The 20,814-nt window shown below is 43.0% G+C and overlaps 1 long non-coding RNA gene across 1 annotated transcript in view; it reads left to right on the top strand.

Annotated features, from left to right (window-relative positions):
• LOC125484554 overlaps positions 1-19,872 on the top strand; it is a 78,712-nt gene extending 58,840 nt beyond the window's left edge. Inside the window, exons 6-8 of the long non-coding RNA XR_007263392.1 lie at positions 1,558-1,632; positions 6,737-6,871; positions 19,410-19,872. This is a non-coding gene — a long non-coding RNA (uncharacterized LOC125484554). The remainder of the gene's footprint in view (positions 1-1,557; positions 1,633-6,736; positions 6,872-19,409) is intronic.
• Positions 19,873-20,814: the final 942 nt, after the last annotated feature.

The following is a 20,814-nucleotide window of genomic DNA, read 5'->3' as shown; positions in this document are numbered from 1 at the left end:
GTCAGCCTCTCTGCTCCTATGATGCTGCTTGGCCTGCTGTGTTCATCCAGCCCTGCACCTTGTTGTATAAGGAAGGAGAGTTTGAGTGGGCCATTCTGCCCCTCAAGTCTACACTACCATTCAATAAAATCATGGCAGATCTGCCCCGGGCATCAATTTCTCTCTTGTGCCCTTCATAACTCTTAACTCCTCAATATTTCTGCCTTCTCTTTAAATACCAATCTCCACAACTTTAGAGTAGAGAATTCCACATGTTTGCTCACCTCTGGGAGAACAAATAACTTTGTATTTCAGTTTTAAATGAGTGTCCCCTTATACTATAACTATAGCCCTTAGTTTGAGACTCCTCCTCCAGTAAAAATACCTTCCCAACATCTACCCTCTCAAGCCCCCTCAGAATCTTACATATTTTAATAAGATCACCATTTATTCTTCTAAACTCGAATGAATAATTAACAAAATTATCTAAATGGAATTCAATTTGGATAAATGCAAGATTGCATTGTGGTTAAAAAAAACAAGGGCAGGACTTATACAATTAAAAATAGGACCTTGCGTAGTGTTGTAGAGCAGAGAGACCGATGGGTTCAGGTACACAATTCTTTGAAGTTTGCATCACATTTATATAGTGTGGTTAAAAGGCATTTAGCACGCTTACCTTCATTGCTCAGGGCTTTGAGTATAGGAGTTGGGACATTATATTGAGGTTGTACAGGACGTTGTTTGGGCCTCTTCTGTGTCCAGTTCTGGTCTCCCTTTTGTAGGAAGGATGTTATTAAGCTGGAGAGGGTTCAAAAGAGATTTACCAGGATGTTGCTAGGAATGGAGGGGTTTGAGTTATAAGGAGGAGCTGAATAGGCTGGGACTTTTTTCACTGAAGGGTAGGAGATTGACGGATGACCTTATCGAGGTTTATAAAATCATGAGGGGCACAGATAAAGTGAATGGCAGGTGTCTTCTCCATATGGTGGGGTATTTCAATAAGAGGGCATATTTTTAAGGTGAGAGGAGAAAAAGTTTAAAAAGGCATGAGAGGCAATGTTTTTACACAGAAAGCGGTTCGTGTGTGGAATGAACATCTAGAGGAAGTGGTGGATGTGGGTACAGTTACAACGTTTAAAAGACATTTGGATAAGTACATGAATAGGAAATGTTTGGAGGGATATGGACCAAATGCAGGCAGGTAGGACCAGTTTAGTTTGGGATTATGGTCAGCATGGGCTGGTTGGACCGAGGGGTTTGCTTCTGTGCTGTATGACTCTATGATAATGACGCTACACTGTATAATTGTTCACAATGTACCAACTGCTTCATCCCAGAATTCAACATAGTGAATCTCTTTAGAACTACCTGCAAAGGCATTACATTCTTACCTAAATATGGGGAGTACAACTGTATATAATACTCCATGGGCAGCCTCATGAACATCCTGTACACTTGTAACAAGACTCCGCTATTTTTAAACTCCAGACCCCTAGCAATGAAGGTTAAAATTTGATTTCCCTTTTTAATCTTTTGCTGTACCTGTATGCTAAATTCTTTTTGTTTCATTCACAGGAACCTCAATGTTGCACTTTTTTGGTGTTCTTCTCCATTTAAATAGCAGCCTGATTTTTGATTCTTCCGACCAAGGTGCGTAGACTCACATATTTTTACATTAAACACCATCCATCAGGTTTGTGCCCACTCACTCAACCTATTTATATCCCTTTGATCTCATCAAAACATGCACTCCCACCTAATTTTACATCATCAGCAAATTTTACAATCTGCTTCACACTCCAAATCATAATTATAGACAGTAAGTAATTGAAGGCCCAGGACTGATGCTTGTGACGGTCCAACGGTTATGATTTTCCAATCTGAAATAAGATTTATTAATTATTCCCAAATCTCTGTCCTCTGTGTGTTAACCAATCCTCAACCCATGCCAATGCAGTGAGCGCTTGTGCAATAATCTCTTTGGTGGCGCCTTATCAAACACCTTCTGGAAATCCAAACACACTGCATCTACCAGTTACTCCTTTTCAAGTCTGCTTGTTATATTCTCAAAGAACTCTAACGAATATGTCAAACATGAATTCCCTGTCACAAAACCACATTGATTCTGTTTGATTGAATTAAGCTTATTTAAATGTCCTTCTATTTCTTCTGCAATAATGGAATCTCGAATTTTCCCAATGACAGATGTTAGGGCATAATATGTGATCGCAGAAGTAGGCTATTTGGCTGATTACACAAGTTTTCTTCGCCATTCAATAAGATCATGGCTGATCTGATAATCGTCAACTCAAATTCCCTACCTTATTCCCATAAGCCTTGAATCATAGAACCACTACAATGTGGGTGCAGGCCATTTGGCCCAATGAATCCACACCGACCCTCTAAAGATCTTCCCACCAAGGCCCAGCCCCCTGCCTGATTCCTGTAATCCTGCATTTCTCATGGCTAATCCGCCTAGCCTGCACATCCCTGGACACTATGGGTAATTTAGCAAGGGCAATCCACCTAACCTGCAAATCTTTGGACTGTGGGAGGAAACCGGAGCCCCCAGAAGAAACCCACACAGACACTGTGAGACTGTGCAAACTCCACACAGGCAGTTTCCTGAGGGTGGATTGGAACCCGGGCCCCTGGTGCTGTGAGGCAGCAGTTCTAACCACTGAGCCGTTATGGATTGGAAAGCTGTCTGTCTCAGGCTTGAATATGTTGAATGACCAAGCCTTGACATGCTCTGAGGTGAAGAATTCCACAGATTCACTTCAAAGAGAAGAAATTCCTTCATTTCTGTCTTAAATGGGCGACAACTTAGTCAGAGAATGTGCCTTCTGGTCCTAGACTCTCCAACAAAGGGAAGCAACATCTTCACATCTACCCTGTCAAGCCCACTAACATGTTATATGTTTCAATAAGTTTGACTCTAGTTCTTCAAAGTTCCAATGAGTACAGGCCCATTATACTCAACCCCTCCTCATAAGAAAATCCCTCCACGTCTCGGATCAACCTGGTGAACATTCTCTGGAATGCCTCTAATGTTCGTAAATCTTTCTTTAGCTAAGGGGACAAAGGGTTCACTATATTCCAGCTATTGTCTGACCAGTGACTTATATAATATCTTTATTCCCCACTTTTATATTTCATTGTCTTTCAAATAAAGGTCGCTATCTACTTGCTTTCCCCATTTCACACTTTATGCTAACATTTTTGTGATTCATGCACTGGGATCCCGTTCACTTTAGCTACTCTCTCTCTTTTTTATATGCGCATAAACAGACCTTGCTCTTTCACCTAATATTTCTTTGCAATTTTCTTTCAGAATCAATTCCCTCCATTTTTATTAGCTTTTTAGTTGTCTGCTGCTTGTTTCAAAAATATCCTCAATCCTCAGGCCTGTCTCCAGTTGACGCCATTTTTTATTCCTTAGTTTTTGATTAGATACCCTCCTTGACCATGTGTGGTCAAGTGGATTATCCTTCTCATTGAGTTCTTCTTTTTGATTTGAATATTTTTGGCTGAGCATTATGAATTATTTACTGAAATATCTGCTACTGCTCATCTATTGACTTTGCCCTTCATCTATTTTCCACTTTAGGCAAATCTTTCTTTATGTCTCTGTAAGTGTCCTTACTTGAGTTGAGGACATTGGTTTGAAACACAAGTCGCTCTCCCTCAAACTGAAATTGAGAGGATCAGCACTGAGATCAGAATTGTACAGGAGGGATAATCGTAACACTCTAGCTTCCAAAGCTAAATGATGCAGTTCAAATTCCACTGGACAGATCTGAGCTGTGAATCCAGGCCTTTTGGAGGGAGGGTGACACGGTGGTTCAGTGGTTTGCACTACTGCCTCAAAGTGCCAAGGACCCAGGTTCAATTCCAGGTTTGGGTGACTGTCTGTGTTGCGTTTGCATATTCTTCCCATGTCTGTGTGAGTTTCTTCCAGATGGTCTGGTTTCCTCCCACAGTACAAAGATGTGCAGGTTAGGTGGATTGGCTATGCTAAATTGTCCAGGGATGTGTAGGTTAGGTGGATTAGCACATGCTTAAAGTGGAGTTATAGGGAAGGGGGTAGGTCTGGGTGGGATGCTCTTCAGAGGCCCAGTGTGGACTGAATAGCCTGTCCCCACTGTATCTATGATTCTATCAAACTTATTCTCATTAGGAGGAATTATTAAACATTGGACCCTCCTGCCCTCTCAGGTGAACACAGGCAATAGATTCTTGATTGGTGGGGGACTCATGGGTTGTGGGAAGAATTCAAGAAATTGGATGTTCTTAGTGAATGGTAGAGCAAGTTCAGGAGCTAAATGGCCTACTGCTTTTCCTATTTTTTTACAGTTTCTTATAAAAGACCCACAGGCACTATTTTGAAATAGGGCAGGGGCTGAGAAGCATCAGAAACTTTCAAGGCAAGTGATTTTTCTAGGAACTAAAGTAGGAAGAGTAAGAGTAGGGATTGGCGAGGAAGGAAAGAGTCCGAGCTGGAAAAATGGTGAGAGAGACGCAAGAGTCTTTATCTATAATCTAGACTCCAGCTCTGCAATGGAGTGCCTACTGCTTTTTCCACTGGGATGATTATGGCAAAACCCCAACAGCAATGCAATCAGCAGATGAGGAGAAGCTATGACAGAAGAAGTAACATCCAGACAATGGAGGAGGTCATAAGGGAGGAGGAGCAAGTGGCCAAAATTGAGGAGCAAGAGGAGGAGAAGACAGTTGAGATGGCAGAGCAGGAGGTCAAGGAGACAGGGTAGAAGGAAATGAAAAGAGACACGGGAAGTTGAGGTGAAGGAGGGGAAAATATCAAGGAGGAGGACATTGAGATTCAGGAGAAGCAAGAGGATCAGGAGCAGGAGGCCACAATCATGGAGGAGGAGGTCACAAAGGCGTAAATTGAGGACTAAGAGATTGAGGTGAAGAAGGAGGGGTGATTGAGGCACAAGAGGCTGTCAAGGTGGTAACAGATGTTGAGGAGCAGGGGGAGAATGAGGAGCAGGTCGAGGCGAGGAGTCCAAGATAGAGATCACAGGGACAGTGGAGATTCACGGAGCAGAAGAGGTCAAAGAGGAGCCATTTACATTGGCTGAGCAATGACAAGATCTGGAAGGTGCAATTGCAGGTTATCGTTACATCCCATAAAGGGCCATGGATCTCAAAGAAAAGGTAATGCAACCCAAAATCATTCAACATTGTAAGATAGTGAGATGTGCTTTTGTTTAGAGCTGTATTGGTTTTTCCTGAGCCATCTTTTTCCCTGTATATAAATCTGTAGGCATTATTTGATTTTTAGTTAGGTATTCTTGTCAATTTGACTTTCCTTGATAAAATAGGAACAGCTTTTAAATTTTTCTTGATTCTTTTCATAGAATCCATACGGTGTGGAAGCAGGCCATTTGGCCCATCGAGTCCACACTGACCCTCCGCAGAGCATCCACCCAGACCCATTCCCCTACTCTATCCTTGTAACCCTGCATACCCAAGGCTAATCCACCTTGTCTGCACATCGCTGGATACTATGGACAATCCAGCATGGCCAATCCCTCACATCTTTGAATTTGCATGGGTAAAAACGATTTAAGGATACAGGGAGGCAATGGCCTAGTGGTATTATTGCTGGACTGCTCATCCAGAGACCCAAGTAATGATCTGGGGATGTAGGTTCAAATCCTGCCATGGCAGAAAGTGGAATTTGAAATCAATTAAAAGTCTGGAATTAAGAGTCTAATGATTGCTACTGCTGATTGTTTGAAAACTCATCTGATCCACTAATGCCCTTTCGGGAAGGAAACTGCCATCCTTACCTGCTCTGGCCTAAATGAGACACCCAAACCACAGCAATGTGGCTGACTCTTAATTGGCCTTTGGACAATTAGGGATGGATAATAAATGTTGGCCCAGCCAGTGATGTCCTTGTCACATGAATGAATGAATTTTAAAAAATGATATAAGCTTCAGATCTGCAGATTCACACTGGCCATTACCTTCACTGGCACGCACTCCAGAAAGGGTCTATGATGGTTGGTTTGGGCACGCAGTTGAACTGTATTTGAATCATACATGCACCCGTAACACAAATGCTCCAGCAATCAACTGGAGAAATAACTAACTTGGACAAGTACAGCCTTCAAAATAACCAGCACATATGATTGGTCTTCCTAAAGCATTGGCGCCACCACCATCACCTTAACCAGTCTTACAGTAAACATGTACTGAATCATTGTCTTCAAATGCTACAGTGAAAGTACATTCACCATAGTCCAGCTCTCTCAGCAGAGAAAGGTGACTGGTGGTGATTTAACCTAAGCGTTGCCAAGCCTCAGTTGAGGAACACAGTTGAGAAGGTGAGACTTTCATAGTCACCTCAGCCGGACCTGGAACTGAACCTGCGCTATTGATATCACTCTGCACCACAAATGAGCTAACCAACTCCCACCATATCACAAGGGTACTGATAAATCAGTACCAGGCTTGTCTTTTCTTCCCCATCTGGGATGTTCTCCCAGCCAGCCAAACCAGATTTAGATTCTCAAACACCATCACGAAAACATACAGATTAGTTGGTGATCGTCACATTGCCTATTGTAGGAGGTTGTTGTGCACTTTCAGGACCTTGCTTCGTTTGTTACAACAGAGATGGTATTTCAAGAAATGTTTCAATCCCATTGTGAGGTGCTTGACGTCTTGAGGCTGTGAATGGCTTTATATAAATGCAAACCATTCTTTTTTCTCCTGACAGAGATGGGAAGAGGTGGTTTTACAGCCCATTTGCCCCTCCTTTTCCATCCCTGCCCCCTATGCACCAGGAAGGAATGACAGCGGTCAGATAGCAGACTGATACGAAGACTACCCAGGAGCCAGAGCACGCTGATGGGTAAGCGTATTGGGACTTCTGCCCTTCTATGGATGGAACTCCCTTCCTCCCGAGTTACTGGTCAATCTGACAGACCCAGTGGTGCCAAGAGAGATGTTGTGGATGCTGTCGGAACTGCAAGCAGTCCCAGGTGACAAACCCCAGTGGATCTCTTGGTCAGTCAGGGATATTGGGCAGGCAGATTTCCAGCATCTTAGCAAGGAGTGAGGGCAAAAGGATAACTTTTAAAGACTAGGCAGGGAAGAGGGGTGGGGAATGAAGGCGCTATCATCTGGGGGAGTTTCCCAATGTGTAAATGACACCCCAGAAATTGGCATCCACCTGGAAACCGATATCCATTTCAAGCCTACCGACTCCCACAGCTACAGAGAATACACCTCCTTTCACCCACCTTCCTGCAAAAAGGCCATCCCCTATTCCCAATTCCTTCGCCTCCACCGCATCTGCTCCTGAGATGAGGCATTCCACTCCCGGACATCCCAGATGTCCTCGTTTTTCAAAGACCGTAACTTCCCCTCCACAGCGGTCGAAAACGCCCTCGACCGTGTCTCTCGCATTTCCCACAACACATCCCTCACACCCCCTCCCCGCAATAACAACCAAAACGGAATCCCCCTCGTCCTCATGTACCACCCCACCAACCTCCGAATCCAATGCATCATCCTCCGGCACTTCCGCCATCTGTGATCTGACCCACTACCAAAGACATTTTTCCCTCCCCACCCTTATCTGCTTTCCGGAGGGACCACTCTCTCCATGACTCCCTTGTCCGCTCCACACTCCCCACCAGCCCCACCACCCCCGGCACTTTTCCATGCAACTGCAGGAAGTGCTACACCTGCCCCTACACCTCCCCCCTCACCTCCATCCCAGGCCCTAAGAAGACCTTCTACATCAAACAAATGTTCACCTGCACATCTGCTAATGTGGTATACTGTATCCGCTGTTCCAGATGTGGCCTCCTCTACATCGGGGAAACCAAACGGAGGCTTGCAGAACACCTACGCCCAGTTCGCAATAAACAACTGCACCTCCCAGTCATGAACCATTTCAACTCCTCCTCCCATTCCTCAGACGACATGTCCATCCTGGGCCTTCTGCAGTGCCACAACGATGCTACCCGAAGGGTGCAGGAACAGCACCTCATATTTCGTTTGGGAACCCTTCAGCCCAAGGGTATCAATGTGGACTTCACAAGCTTCAAAATCTCCCCTCCCCCGACCGCATCCCAAAACCAGCCCAGCTCGTCCCCACCTCCCTAACCTGTCCTCCCACCTCAAGGCCCACCCCCATCTCCTACCCACTAACCTCATCCTGCCTCCTTGACCTGTTCGTCCTCCCTGGACTGACCTATCCCCTCCCTAACTCCCCACCTACACACACCTTTACTGGCTCCATGCCCGCCTCTTTGACCTGTCTGTCTCCTCTCCACCTATCTTCTCCATTATCCATCTTCTATCCACCTCCCCCTCTCTCCCTATTTATTTCAGAAACCCCTTCCCCTCCCCCATTTCTGAAGAGGGGTCTCGACCCGAAACGTCAGCTTTCCTGCTCCTCTGATGCTGCTTGGCCTGCTGTGTTCATCCAGCTCTACGCCTTGTTATTCCAGAAAATAGTATACTCCATTTCCATAGCTTTGAAAGCACTTTTTTTTTCAAAATGGGCCGTTTAGTTTTTCCGTCCTGTCAATGCAAACATTATTACAACATGGCCAGAGTAATCTCAAGGTCAATTGAACTTTTCGTGGCTTTTGAATGTGGTAGGTGAGCTGACAATTTTAGTGCCTATCCAACCCAACAATACGACAAAAGTGAGCTAGGAGTTGGGTGGGACGGTGGTGGGATGGGCACAAGCACTATATTAAGTGCCCACTGCACCACTACCCAATAAAAGATAGTGGGGGCTTGAAAAATAACACCTAGGGAGTATGTAGGCAGAGGAGATGATTGGTTGATGGAGTCATAGAGGCATTCAGCAGGAAACAGACCCTTCAGCCCAACTTGTCCATGCCGACCCTAATTCCAAACTAAACCATCCCACCTGCCTGCACTTGGCCCATATGTCCCTAAACTTTTCTTATTCATATACTTTTCTAAATGTCTTTTTTACATTGTAACTGTACCCACATCCATCACTTCCTCAGGGGGTTCATTCCACACGCAAGGTACTCTCTGTGTAAGAAAAACTACCAAGCGTATCTTTTTAAATCTTTCTTCTCTCACCTTAAAAGTACGCTCCCTAGTCTTGAAATCCCCCAGCCTAGGGAAAAGACACCTGCCATTCACCCTTTCTATACCCCTCATGATTTTATAAATCTCTATACGGTCACCTTCAACCTCCTACGTTCCAGTGAGTAAAGTTGGGATAGGCTGAAGAGTAGGAGGGGTACAGGAAGAGAAAGAATGAAGAAGTCAACTATTGAATTTATTAACAGTAAAGTAAGGAAAAGACCAGTTAGATTAACTTCAATTGAAGACTCAGATTTTTATGACCTATGAAGACCAAAGTCAAGGGCTTCCCCACTAAGTAATGATTTCTATTTCTCAAGGTGGGTGAAGGGAAAGTCTTCCTCCCCTTTGATGGGCCACTTTTGGCATGTTGGATTTAATTTCATTTAGAACGTTATTGATTGTTCTTGAATGTTTTGGATTGCCCCTTGCGGTATTAGGATTTGACACAGCCATCACAGCATGAGTAGAGTTTTCAGAACAGGTGGCTGGACGTGGATGTGGAGAAATAATGGAATTCACACCAAATCCAAATGACCAATTCTGCAACTAACACTCTCATTCACCAAGTCTCTGTACTGGGTGCATCACCTCTGAATGTTTCTCTACTCAGCAAAAAGATTTTTAAAGATTCAAAAACAGGAAGTGACATAGTTCAGCCTTGCAAGGTTCGATGCTTAGCTTCTACACAGAACCCAATCTGTTAATTATTTCCTCGGAGCCTGCAAATCACTGAAAGCATTGATGCAGATAGAGCAGCACCACTGTTGAGCTGGTGTCTGATATTTTCAAGCCGTGTTTTCTACAGAATGATCATCAATTTTTAACTGATTCTGGGGAACAGAGGGATAAGACGCAGGAGCAGTAATTAAGCCATTCGGCCTATCAAGTTTGCTCCACCATTCAAACACGGCTGACATGTTTCTCAACCCTACTCTTCCTGTAACCCTTCATCTCTTTACCAATCGAGAGCCTACCTATCTAGTCTTAAATACACACGTGACATGACCTCCACAACCCTCTGCAGCAATGAATTCCACAGATTAACCACCTTATAACAGAAAAAATTCCTCCTCATCTCAGTTCTAATGTGTCGTCTCTTTACTCTGAGGCTGTACCCTTGGGTCCTAACCTCTTCTAATTAAGGAAACACCTTCTCCACGCCCACTCTAATCCATGCCTCTTGGTATTTGGTAAATTTCAATGAGAATCCCCACCACCACTCAATCTTTCTGAACTCCATTGAGTACAGACCCAGAGTCCTCAGCCGCCCCTCATACGACAAGCCCTTCATCCCCGGGATCATTCCTGAAAACCTCCTCTGGAACCCCTCCCAATGCCAGCATATCCTTCCTTAGAAACGAGGCCCTAAATTGCTCAAAATATTCCAAATGTGGTCTGACCAGAGCCTTATACAGTCTCAGCAGTACAACTCTACTCTTGTGTTCGACACAACTTTTGGCGGCTGTGGGGGAGGAAGGAGGTTTGAAGAGGCTGCTGCAGTGGAGAATGCGTTGTAGATAAAGCCATTCCTCGTGGCCACTGCGGCCTCGCCCTGGTGGGCTTCGGTAATGAGGTGGGTCTGGTTCCCAGATTCCAGTGGCCCAGGATTCCTTCTGGCTGCTCACTGCAGCGTCTTTGGGGGAATGGTGGCAGCCTGTTTGGTGTCGTGGTGCATCCGGCCCAGAATTCCAACGGCTTGGGATTCCTTGCAGCAAGCTTCATTGTCAGGTTTCCTCAACCTCAGAAGCCCTGGAGCCGTAAATTGAACGAAGATGGACTTTGTCTCCATTTTTCTTTAAAAGTATATATAATTTGTCATTAAAATGGTGCCGGAGTGTGGCGACTTAAACACTTTTCATTGTAATTTTTCGTAAAATATACAAGTGATAATAAATCACTACTCTACTGTAGATTTGTTCAATGCACAAAGTTTCAAGGAAGCAGTAAAGGGTGCAAAAAAGTCACTAAAATTGTTTGCCTTCCTTATAATTTCCTGAAATGCATATTTAATAAAAAAAGTTAATTCAAGCTCAAACAAGAAAATAATTTGATCACTTAGCTGATCAAAGTGTGTCCTGGGCTCTGACAATTCTGTTTCCATTGATAAGTGGACTGAAGGAGAATGATCTGAGAGACCTGGGAGATGGAATGGTGCCCACCAATTTTACATTATCCACTTTTATTGGATGAAAAACTTGTTATTGTTTCAACACGAATATCGTCTATCCCAAATGTTGTACAACCAAGGAAATCCTTTTGAAGTGTAATCACTGCTGCTGTATAAGAAATTTAGCAGCTAATGTCCCAGACGTGGCAATGATACGATGATCAAGTAAACTGTTACAGTGTTGGTAGCTGAGGGGCAATAAATCTTCAGGATACTGGGGAGAAGGACCTTGCTTCTCTTCTTGGAATAATGACAAGGAATCTTTAACGAGCTCTTCGGAGAGCATATGGAGCCTCAGTTTAACATCTTACCTGAAGATGTGCAAAGTGCTGTGAGCCTATGTTATGTGCTCAAATCACTGGGCAGATCAAACAACCTCTATTCAGCCAGATGAGTTTCAATCTTTATATGGAACAGAGAAGGCAAAGAGGAAACTTGGCAAAACATTTAAAATAAAAAATTGTTTTCAAGGAGTAAGTGGGGAAAGATTAGGAGTAGCATCTTATAGGGGTCATCGAGAGGTGGGCAGTGGTGTGCTGTGTGGCAGAATCAGACAACAAATCCTGTGGAGATGGTCTAGATGACAATTTCAGCTGGCCCCTTGCTCCGAAGCACTTCCATTTGCATTCAAACAAACTATAGCAAGATCCACAGGCACTAGTCACGCACACGTTATATACACAGGCATAGGCATCTGCCAACCCATCACCAACATCCTGGTCTCTTACAAATATGCTTTCAGACCCTTTAGGATGTAGACTCATCTGGCATGACACACGGGCAACTAGCATTGAACAGCTTCAGCATGGTACTTTGCATGTGTTGACAGGTACCCAGCCCATGGATTGGGCTAGGATGTATCTCAGGGCTGCTCGCCCACTCTCTTAGCGCTTGCTCACTTAGCACCTGCCTGCATGCTCGCACCATCCATGCCCTACATTGTCTTGTTATACTTGTAAATGCAACGGCACCTCACCGAGAGACAAAGGCTGTCAGTACTGTTGTATCAAAGTTCTCTTTGGTGCAGGTGCACAGGCAGTGTGTTTGTCTGTAGGGATCGGTTTGGGGTGGCAAAGGGGCATTGGCATATCTTGCTGCATGACACACCGAGATGTTAATTTGGCAACTACAGCATGTCCCAGCATGATCCACTGATCATTCAGGAGTGTTCAAGGAGTGGTCAGTAGAAGACTACTGTTAGCTGAGGTGGCAGAATCAAGGCTGGGGCTAAGGGAAGCACAGGCACTTTCAGACATAGGGGCAAGGATGGTGATGATGGGAAGATCCAGGTGATTGGGAAGTATATGAAACAGCATCAGAGGATCGAGAAGGGTGACATTGGCAGTGACCACCACCATGGCCACCACTGGGGGGGCATAGAGAAGCAAGGTGGGCATCATTAAGATGTAATGCTGGTGGCTCAGGGGGCAAGAAGTGCAATTATAAGTAAGCTTCAATGTAGTAGTTGGCCACATGGTGGGACAGTTGGAAATGACTAGTGCAAGGTAAAAAGGGACATAAAGACTCAGTGGGGGGAGCCTGGACAGTGTCCACCACAAACTGCATTCAGTGAGGGCCCTCTACCCTGGCAGTTGGCATGACTCCGACATCCTGTGGCACTCTCATGCATCTGGTGGGTTTGAGGGTTTAGGAAACTTACAAGTCTGGTTACTGGGGGTCAAGGGATATCCAATGCAACCATGGCTAATGATACCATTGTGCATCCTCCTGACTGACACGGAGTAATAGTTTAGTGTTGCCTATGCTTTAGCCAGGGTGATGGAGCATACAATAGAGCTGCTGAAGATGTGGTTCTGCTGTGTGGACTGGATATGGAGGGGTGCTCTCCAGTATGCTCTGGGCAGAGTGTGCTGCATCATCTTGGTGTGCCATGCTCTGCATAATTGGAGCAGGCAATGACACCAATTACTGGATGATAAAGTACTGGACAAATAGAAGCAGTCTTCCAAGGGAGAGAACAAGCATGTTGAGGAGCAGGAAGCCCATTGACTGACATCGGGTACAGAAGATCATCATCACTGGTCACGATGCCAAAACCCAGCTTGCATTGCTGTAGGGCAAACCATAGCATCTATTGATGTTAGCCGTGTTTCCCTTTTACTTTCTGTAAATAAAACCCTATGTTTGGAATTGTCTGATTGCTTGCATGTTTGTGATGTTCCCTACTGAGCAATGATGGGTTTGAGGTCTACATCAGGTGTTGGGAACAGGGTACAACTGACTTAGACAATGTACACGTGGTATGTAACTCCATACTGGTGAAGTGAATGGGCTGGTGAGTGAACTGCGTCTCAAGTATGAAAATCAGGTTTGTTAGATCCCATAGTTTTCAATGCGAGTCCAAGTCCGTTGGTAGGTTCAGGCAACTTTTATTGTGATTCACGCATCAGTTACAGCTTCAGATCTTCATAGCAAAAATGCATGCAAAATGTTTCTAAGTAGCTTATTTTATACAGCTCAAACTTGTATACTATTGGCCAGCAGAGCTGAGTTATCCAACTGTGATTGGATCTTTGGTACAGCATTTTATGTCAGCCATTTGCCTCAGCAATTTACTTGCTATCATGTCCTGATTAGACTGTTTTGTCCATACACAGTTTGTACTTGTCTATCATTTAAGGACCTTTAAAATTCCTTATTAACCTCATTACAGGAAATACAAATGAATATTGGTTTTTGCTCATTGTTATAATATCAGTTCCAACAAAGTTATATGGTTACAGTTAATGTTAGAATCCTTTAGCTAACAAGTTTTCAGCAGTTTCTTTCTCACCATATTTACTAGACACCCCTATCATTATCCTTAGGTGTCTTACAATGTGTTCATTTGCCCCACATTCCAATGTCTGCTAGTTTCTGTACCTATGACTCATTTCTCTCGGTAATGATCTAGGACTGCTTTTACTCTCTGAGACTGGTTTGCTCTCATAATTTTATTTGAATCTTTTCCTCTAATGATTATTTTTGTATATAGGTGGATCTATAACTACTTCAGAATCTATGTCTATGATTATTTGAAAGATCTTAACTAAAACCTACTATTAGTATTGTAACAGATTGATTAAATAATTCAAGAGACATTCACTAATTAAATGTAGAGTGAAATGTTCTCATCTATATCTAATGTGTAAACAACTGCAGCTGCACATTCTATCTCATTTCTATTACCTTGAGCCCACAGAGATACTATTGTTTTCCTTGTGATGACTACATTAAGCAAATATTTTCCCAAGGTCTCTAACTATGTCAGCCATGTTCTGCTGCATTAGCCATGGGCAGCTGTCGGCCATTTTGTGCTGCTCAGTCATAGGCAGCTCTAATAGGGTTGTACATGTGAGGGAGGGTTAGTCATGCCAGCTTTGTGCCATGGGCACTGTGGCCTTTTAAAGATGGCACAGATGTGAGGGAAACTGGTCTTCCGATGTTCTACGAATGGTATGGGCAAAATTGGGCTGGAATCGCACATGGTCCATAATAGATATGACTCATGAATGTGGTTCAATGGATTGAAATGACAGTGACAACATGCATAGAAAATTAGCGAAGAAAGGAAGAAACAGAGTAGCAATGAATGATTGTTTATTAAACTGTTTATTAATTTGTTTATTAAGCTGTATACTATGATGTCTCCCATGAGCTTGCATCAAGATCATTGCAATTTGTAATAAATATTATTGTTGGTATAGAATCCCCACAGTGTGGAAGGAAGCCGTTCAGCCCATCGAGTCCACATTGACCCTCCAAACAGCATCCCACCCAGCCTCATTTCCCTACCGTATCCTTAACCCCACATTTACCATGGCTAACCAACCCAGCCTACCCTGAACACTACGGGCAATTTCAGTATGCCCAATCCACCAAGCCTGCACATCTTTGGACTGTGGGAGGAAACCGGAGCACCCGGAGGAAACCCACACAGACACGGGGAGAACGTGCAAACTCCACACAGACAGTCACCCAGGGCTGACATCAGACCCAGGTCTCTGGCACTGTGAGGCAGCAGAGCTAACCACTGAGCCATTGTGCTGCCCAAAATGACATGGGCATGAGTCCATGAGGGATAATTGCAATGTTTGCAGGGAGGGAAAAACATGGAAATACAAAGAGTGGTGAGGAGAACACGGGAAATCTGGTCAGAAGGGCAGATACATGACAGATTTACTTCAAAGAAGTTTGAAGTGATGCATTTTGGCGGGACAAGTAAGGGGAGGCAATATTGTATTCTCTTAAACTAGATGTTACAATATCACAGACATTGCATAAATAAAGTGGTCCACATTTGTAAGTCTTGAAAAGGTGGTAAGATCTTGAAATAACTATTAAAATAAAATATATGCAATCTTTGGATTTATTAGTAGATGTGTTCACCTAGAACAGCACTGAAGTTTTGCAAAACCTTTATAAATTACTGGTTAGACCTCAGCCAGGGGATTGTATCCTGTCCTGGACAGCACACTTTTAAGAAAATGAGGAGACATTTTGTTAAAATGGCAACAAAGATGTGGCACATTGGCTTTTTTTGCAGAGAAGACAATCTGGGGTTGTTTTCTTTAAAGCAGAGAAATCAAGTTAAGGAAAGATTCAACAGAGGTGTTAAATTGTGAAAGATTTCGGTAGACCAGATAGGAAGAAGTTGTTGGATGAGTTGATAATCAGGGAACAAAAATTAAAATAATGGGAAAAGAATAGACAGGGAAAATGAGAATTTCTTTAGCTTGCTGAGTTCTTAGTGCTACAATATATTACCTGAAGGGGTGGTAGATTCAGATTCAACAATAATAATTAACTTTTTAGTTCTTTTAAAGGCAAAGACACAATGGTTTTATCCAGTGATTTAATATTTTATGTTTCTAGTTGCATCAAAACCATTTCATAGGGAAAGTGGATTAATGTTTCAAGTGGAAAAAGATACAATGAGAATTTGGAACAGTTTGAAGCAAACTTTAATGCATTTTTTCCAATTGCTCCTTACTCTTCTGAACTGTAGCAGCTTTAAGCCATGCTTGTTTGCTAACTTGCTCTTCACTGCCTCCAATGCATTTTCATCTTTCCTGAATAGGAGACCGATATAGTGTGCACAGTGCTCTAGGTCTCACCATTGAAGAATAATTGAATAATTAACCTCCCTAGCCTTACAGTCAATTCCCCTTGTGATAAATGATAGCATTCTACTAGTTTTGCCAAATGTTTGCTGTATTTGCATCCTAACCTTTTATGATTCATGCACAAGGACACCAAGATCGCACTGCATTTCTGATCTCTGCAATTGCTTGTCATTTAGATACTATACTGGCACTTTATTTGTCATTACAAAATGATTAATTTCACATTTTCCCACATTATACTCCATTTAGCACATTTTTGTCAACTCATTCAGCCCATCCATGCTTTCAGTATCATCCTCTTTTCCTATTCACAACTTACTTGACTACCAATCATTGTATCATCAGCTAATTTAGTAACTGTACCTCCCTATCCTTCAACTATTTATCATTTATATAAATTACAGGTGAGACCTTATCCAGAGTTCTGTGCAGAGTATAGGTCACTTTATTTATGGAAGGATGTAAATGCATTGGAAGCAGAACAGGAAACGTTAACTAAACTGATGAGCAAAGATTGGACAGATTAGCCTCATATCTACTGGAGTTCAGAAGGATAAGAGGTGACTTGATTGAAATAATAAGGCATATAAAATCCTAAGGGATTTTTGACAAGGTACATGTGAAGAGCATATTTCTTCTTAAGGAGAATTAAAAACTATGGTTCACTGTTTAAAAATCAGGAACTGTCCAAGTAGAACTGAGATATTTTTTTCTCTCGAAGGACGTCTTTGGAATTCTGTCCCTGAAAAATGTGTGGTGGCAGCATTGCTGAATATTTTTAAAGCAGAGGTAGATACAATCTTGTTAAGCAAGGTTTTGGAAATGGTGCGTGAGAATGTAGATTTGAGATTATAATCAGATCAGCTATGATCTTATTGAATGGTGGAGCTGGGCCTGGCCTGGGCATTTATTACTCTTCTTTCCTCTTCCTTCGGTCAATATGCTATAAACCCCTACTATTGGCGGCATGGTGGGTCAGTGGTTAACACTGCTGCCTCACAGGGCCATGAATCTGGGTTCGATTCCAACCTCGGGCAACAGTCTGTGGAGAGTTTGTACATTTTCCCCATGTCTGTGTGGGTTTCCTCCATGTGCTCCGGTTTCCTTCCACAGTCCAAAAATGCGCAGGCTAGGTGGATTGGCCATGTTAAATTTCTCCTAGCGTCCAGGGATGACCAAGCTAAATGGATTAGCCATGGGAAATGAAGGGTTACAGGGATAGGATAGAGGTTTGGGTCTGGGTGGGATGCTCTTCAGAAGGGTGTTGCGGACTTGATGGGCTGAATGGCCTGTTTCTACACTGTAGGGACTCTATGATGAGTAGTGCCGCAATTTTAGACAAAAGTTGATCATTTCCTTCTGAGGTAGATAGTAAATGCTAACCTTGTTATTATCACTCACTTGCTGAGAACAAGTAAGACAATTATACAATGGATTGAATGACCTACTTTCGTCCTCTAAACTACTACATGTTTAGCTGTTCCAGTTAGGGGGTTAGTTGAGAATTCTAAGGTATTATGGTAAGAGGAAAACATTTCAAAGGGTATCAAATTAATGATTAATCTCAATCAGCTATATATTGACAACATGTAATTGATGTACTGAATGATTTATAAAGTATAAACAGTTCAGCCCAAACATTTATCCTAATCCAAGTGTCTGTCCCGATCTCTGTTTGTACTTCTCAGGTGCATTTAAAACTGTCACCAAATAGTATGTGTACAGTCAGTGCTGTGGGGCTTATGCCAAACATGTAATAAAACTGGATATAGTTCCTCACCAACACAAGTAATCATCAAATGACCTTTCAACATAGAAGTCTTAAATATGAGGCAGAAGTTTTTTTATTAAGTTATGCAAAGCCATTGTTAGACCACATCTGAATTAGTATAAGCATTTCTGGGCACATCTCCGTAGGAAGGATATACTGGTTTGACAGTGTAGGCTTATTCGAGTGATTTCCAAGGTCTAGATCATTGAGGAAAAGGTCAGCAAACTAAAGCTGCATTTTGTGGAGTTTAGAAGGCGACGAGATGATTTGGTTGAAATTTTCAAAATTGTAAGGGGTAATGCCAAGAGAAACTATTTCTGTTAATTGGGGAGTTTTGGGGTAGGCGACATAGTCTACAAATTAGAGACAGCTTTCAGGAGTGAAATAAAGAAACATTCTTGTTACAAGAAGCTTTGAATTTTTTTTTCCAAAAACAGCAACTCTTGGTGGGTCAGTTGTCAATTATAAACCTGGGATTTGTGGAGTTTTATTATCCAAACATGTTAAGGAATATGGGGATAGGTCACAAATCAGCCATGATCTATTTGAATGATGAAACAAGCTTGAAGAGCTAAATGATCTACTCCTGTTCATCCATTCCCAATTCTTAGTCATTTCCTGCCAAATTTAATTAACATTAATGAATTTTATTATTGATCTACAGAAATTAATTTTCACTGATATCCTCTATCAGGGAGAAACTGATCCAAAACATCACTTTGTTGCTTGTAAAGTATGAAATTGTCATTTTTGTGATGCATTTTGAAAAGAAGAATTAGGAGAGGCAAAACAAATTAAGAGGCTTTGGGGTAAATGTCCATTTCAAAGAATTTGACAGGGCTGTAGAAAAAGTATATGGAATTCTGAATATATCATGCAAAAGAAGAGTTATTTCTGCCTCACAGAAAATCCTTAGGTAACCAGCACCTTCTATCCTGCAAAGATGCCTCAGCACCAAAATCACTTTTGCATGATGAGTTACAGCGTGCTTGGCAGCTTTAAATTTACCACTTCCACAATCTTGTCCGTTCCATGATATTCCCAGAATGTTTTGCAAAAAGCCAAGATGAAATTAATTGAGTTTTTTTTACTTGATAGCTTTCTTTTCCAAGATGGCAGCGCAATAGGTGGGCTGGGCCTGGGTTTTGCCTGCTCCTGTCAGCTTTCTTTCTGTTTGTTTTGTTCTACTTTCACTTTTGCCGTTTTAACTTTTTTTCTTTTCTCTTTTCGTTTGGGCCTCCAGTGGCGCCAGTGCCGGGATGAACTGGACGCGGCTCCACCCTAGCCCAGGGTCTCCCAACGAGTGAGGAACAGGCCTCTGGCTTACGCCTCCGGGGCCCAGACTCACAGGCTCGGCCAAGGCTTCAGGTCCACAGCTAGCCCTGGGCGCCTGAAGGAGGAGAGAGGCAGTCTCGGCCCAGCATGGAGTTCTTCTTCATCTCTGGCACACTGGTATTCCAGTAGCCTGGCAGGCGGTCCCGCCCCAGAGTGGTGGTCTCGGCTCGGCTCGGCGGTCTTATTTGATAGAAGCTTCCGGCTCAGTGCTCCAGCAGCCTGGCATGGAGGCCTCATTCCGGCTGTATCTTCGGGCTATTCAATCGTCCCTAAATTGGCTTTCCCTGAGCCCATGAACCATTAATTGAACTGTGATGAACTTTGTCTTAATTTTACCTTTTATTATTATTAAGTATGACTTCTGTCATTGATGTTAGGTGCAATGATGGGGCGACTTATAAAAAATTTCACGCAAAAGTACATGTGACAATAAATTTCTGTTCTTTTCTGCTCTGTTCTATTTTGTAAGCCATCCAGGTCTCCCAGCTAAGATGCTAAGAACATAGGCCTCACAAATCTGCATCTTTGCCCTAGGAGATATCCCATGCACATTTCATGTGTTAGCCAAAGGTAGTAACGAATCACCTGACACGTATATCAAGTTCTGTATCAAGGGACAGATTACCTGTGGACACAAGGTAACAGGATTTGTTAACCACTTCCAGTAGGGTGTTAGCACATGTGTCAGGAATGTAAACGGGGCACCCTGTTTCCTGACCACTGTTTATTAATGATCAGGGCAAACAAGCTACAACTGTGGGAGAAATAGTCCATGAGTTTAGTTGGGGTTCTATGTGAATGATTAGCGCAGCAGTATCAGCGTAAAATGTTGATGATAGAGTTTGCCAACTGATATCAGGTAAACTCCCCCTATATCTGCAGGGATGGCATTGATCAGAAATAGACACCAAACAAAGTGGGAGCTAAAGCACAGCCCTGTTTCATTCATTCATCATCTTGCAAGTGTTGGACAGGACAGTATCAAACTGTACAGATGAGTAGATGTGGTGATGGAAGGAGCAGAGAAGCACAAAAAAAAGCAAGAATGTGTCTAACTTGATAACTCATAGAGTCATAGTCGTAGAGTTGTACAACATGGAAACAGACCCCTTTGGTCCAACCAGTCCACGCTGACTGTGTTTCCAAATTAAACCAGTCCCACCTGCCCACGTTTGGCCCATATCCCTCCAAACCTATCCTATTCATGAACTTGTCCAAATGTCTTTTAAATGTTGTAACTGTACTTGCATCCACCCCTTCCTCTGGTAGTTCATTCCACACATGAACCACTCCCTGTGTAAAAAATTTGCCCC

This window comes from Rhincodon typus, chromosome 12 (assembly GCF_021869965.1).
Source record: "Rhincodon typus isolate 14 chromosome 12, sRhiTyp1.1, whole genome shotgun sequence".
Lineage (NCBI taxonomy): Eukaryota > Metazoa > Chordata > Chondrichthyes > Orectolobiformes > Rhincodontidae > Rhincodon > Rhincodon typus.
The sequence above is the reverse complement of the archived record's forward strand: the minus strand, read 5'-3'. Positions and strand labels throughout refer to the sequence as shown.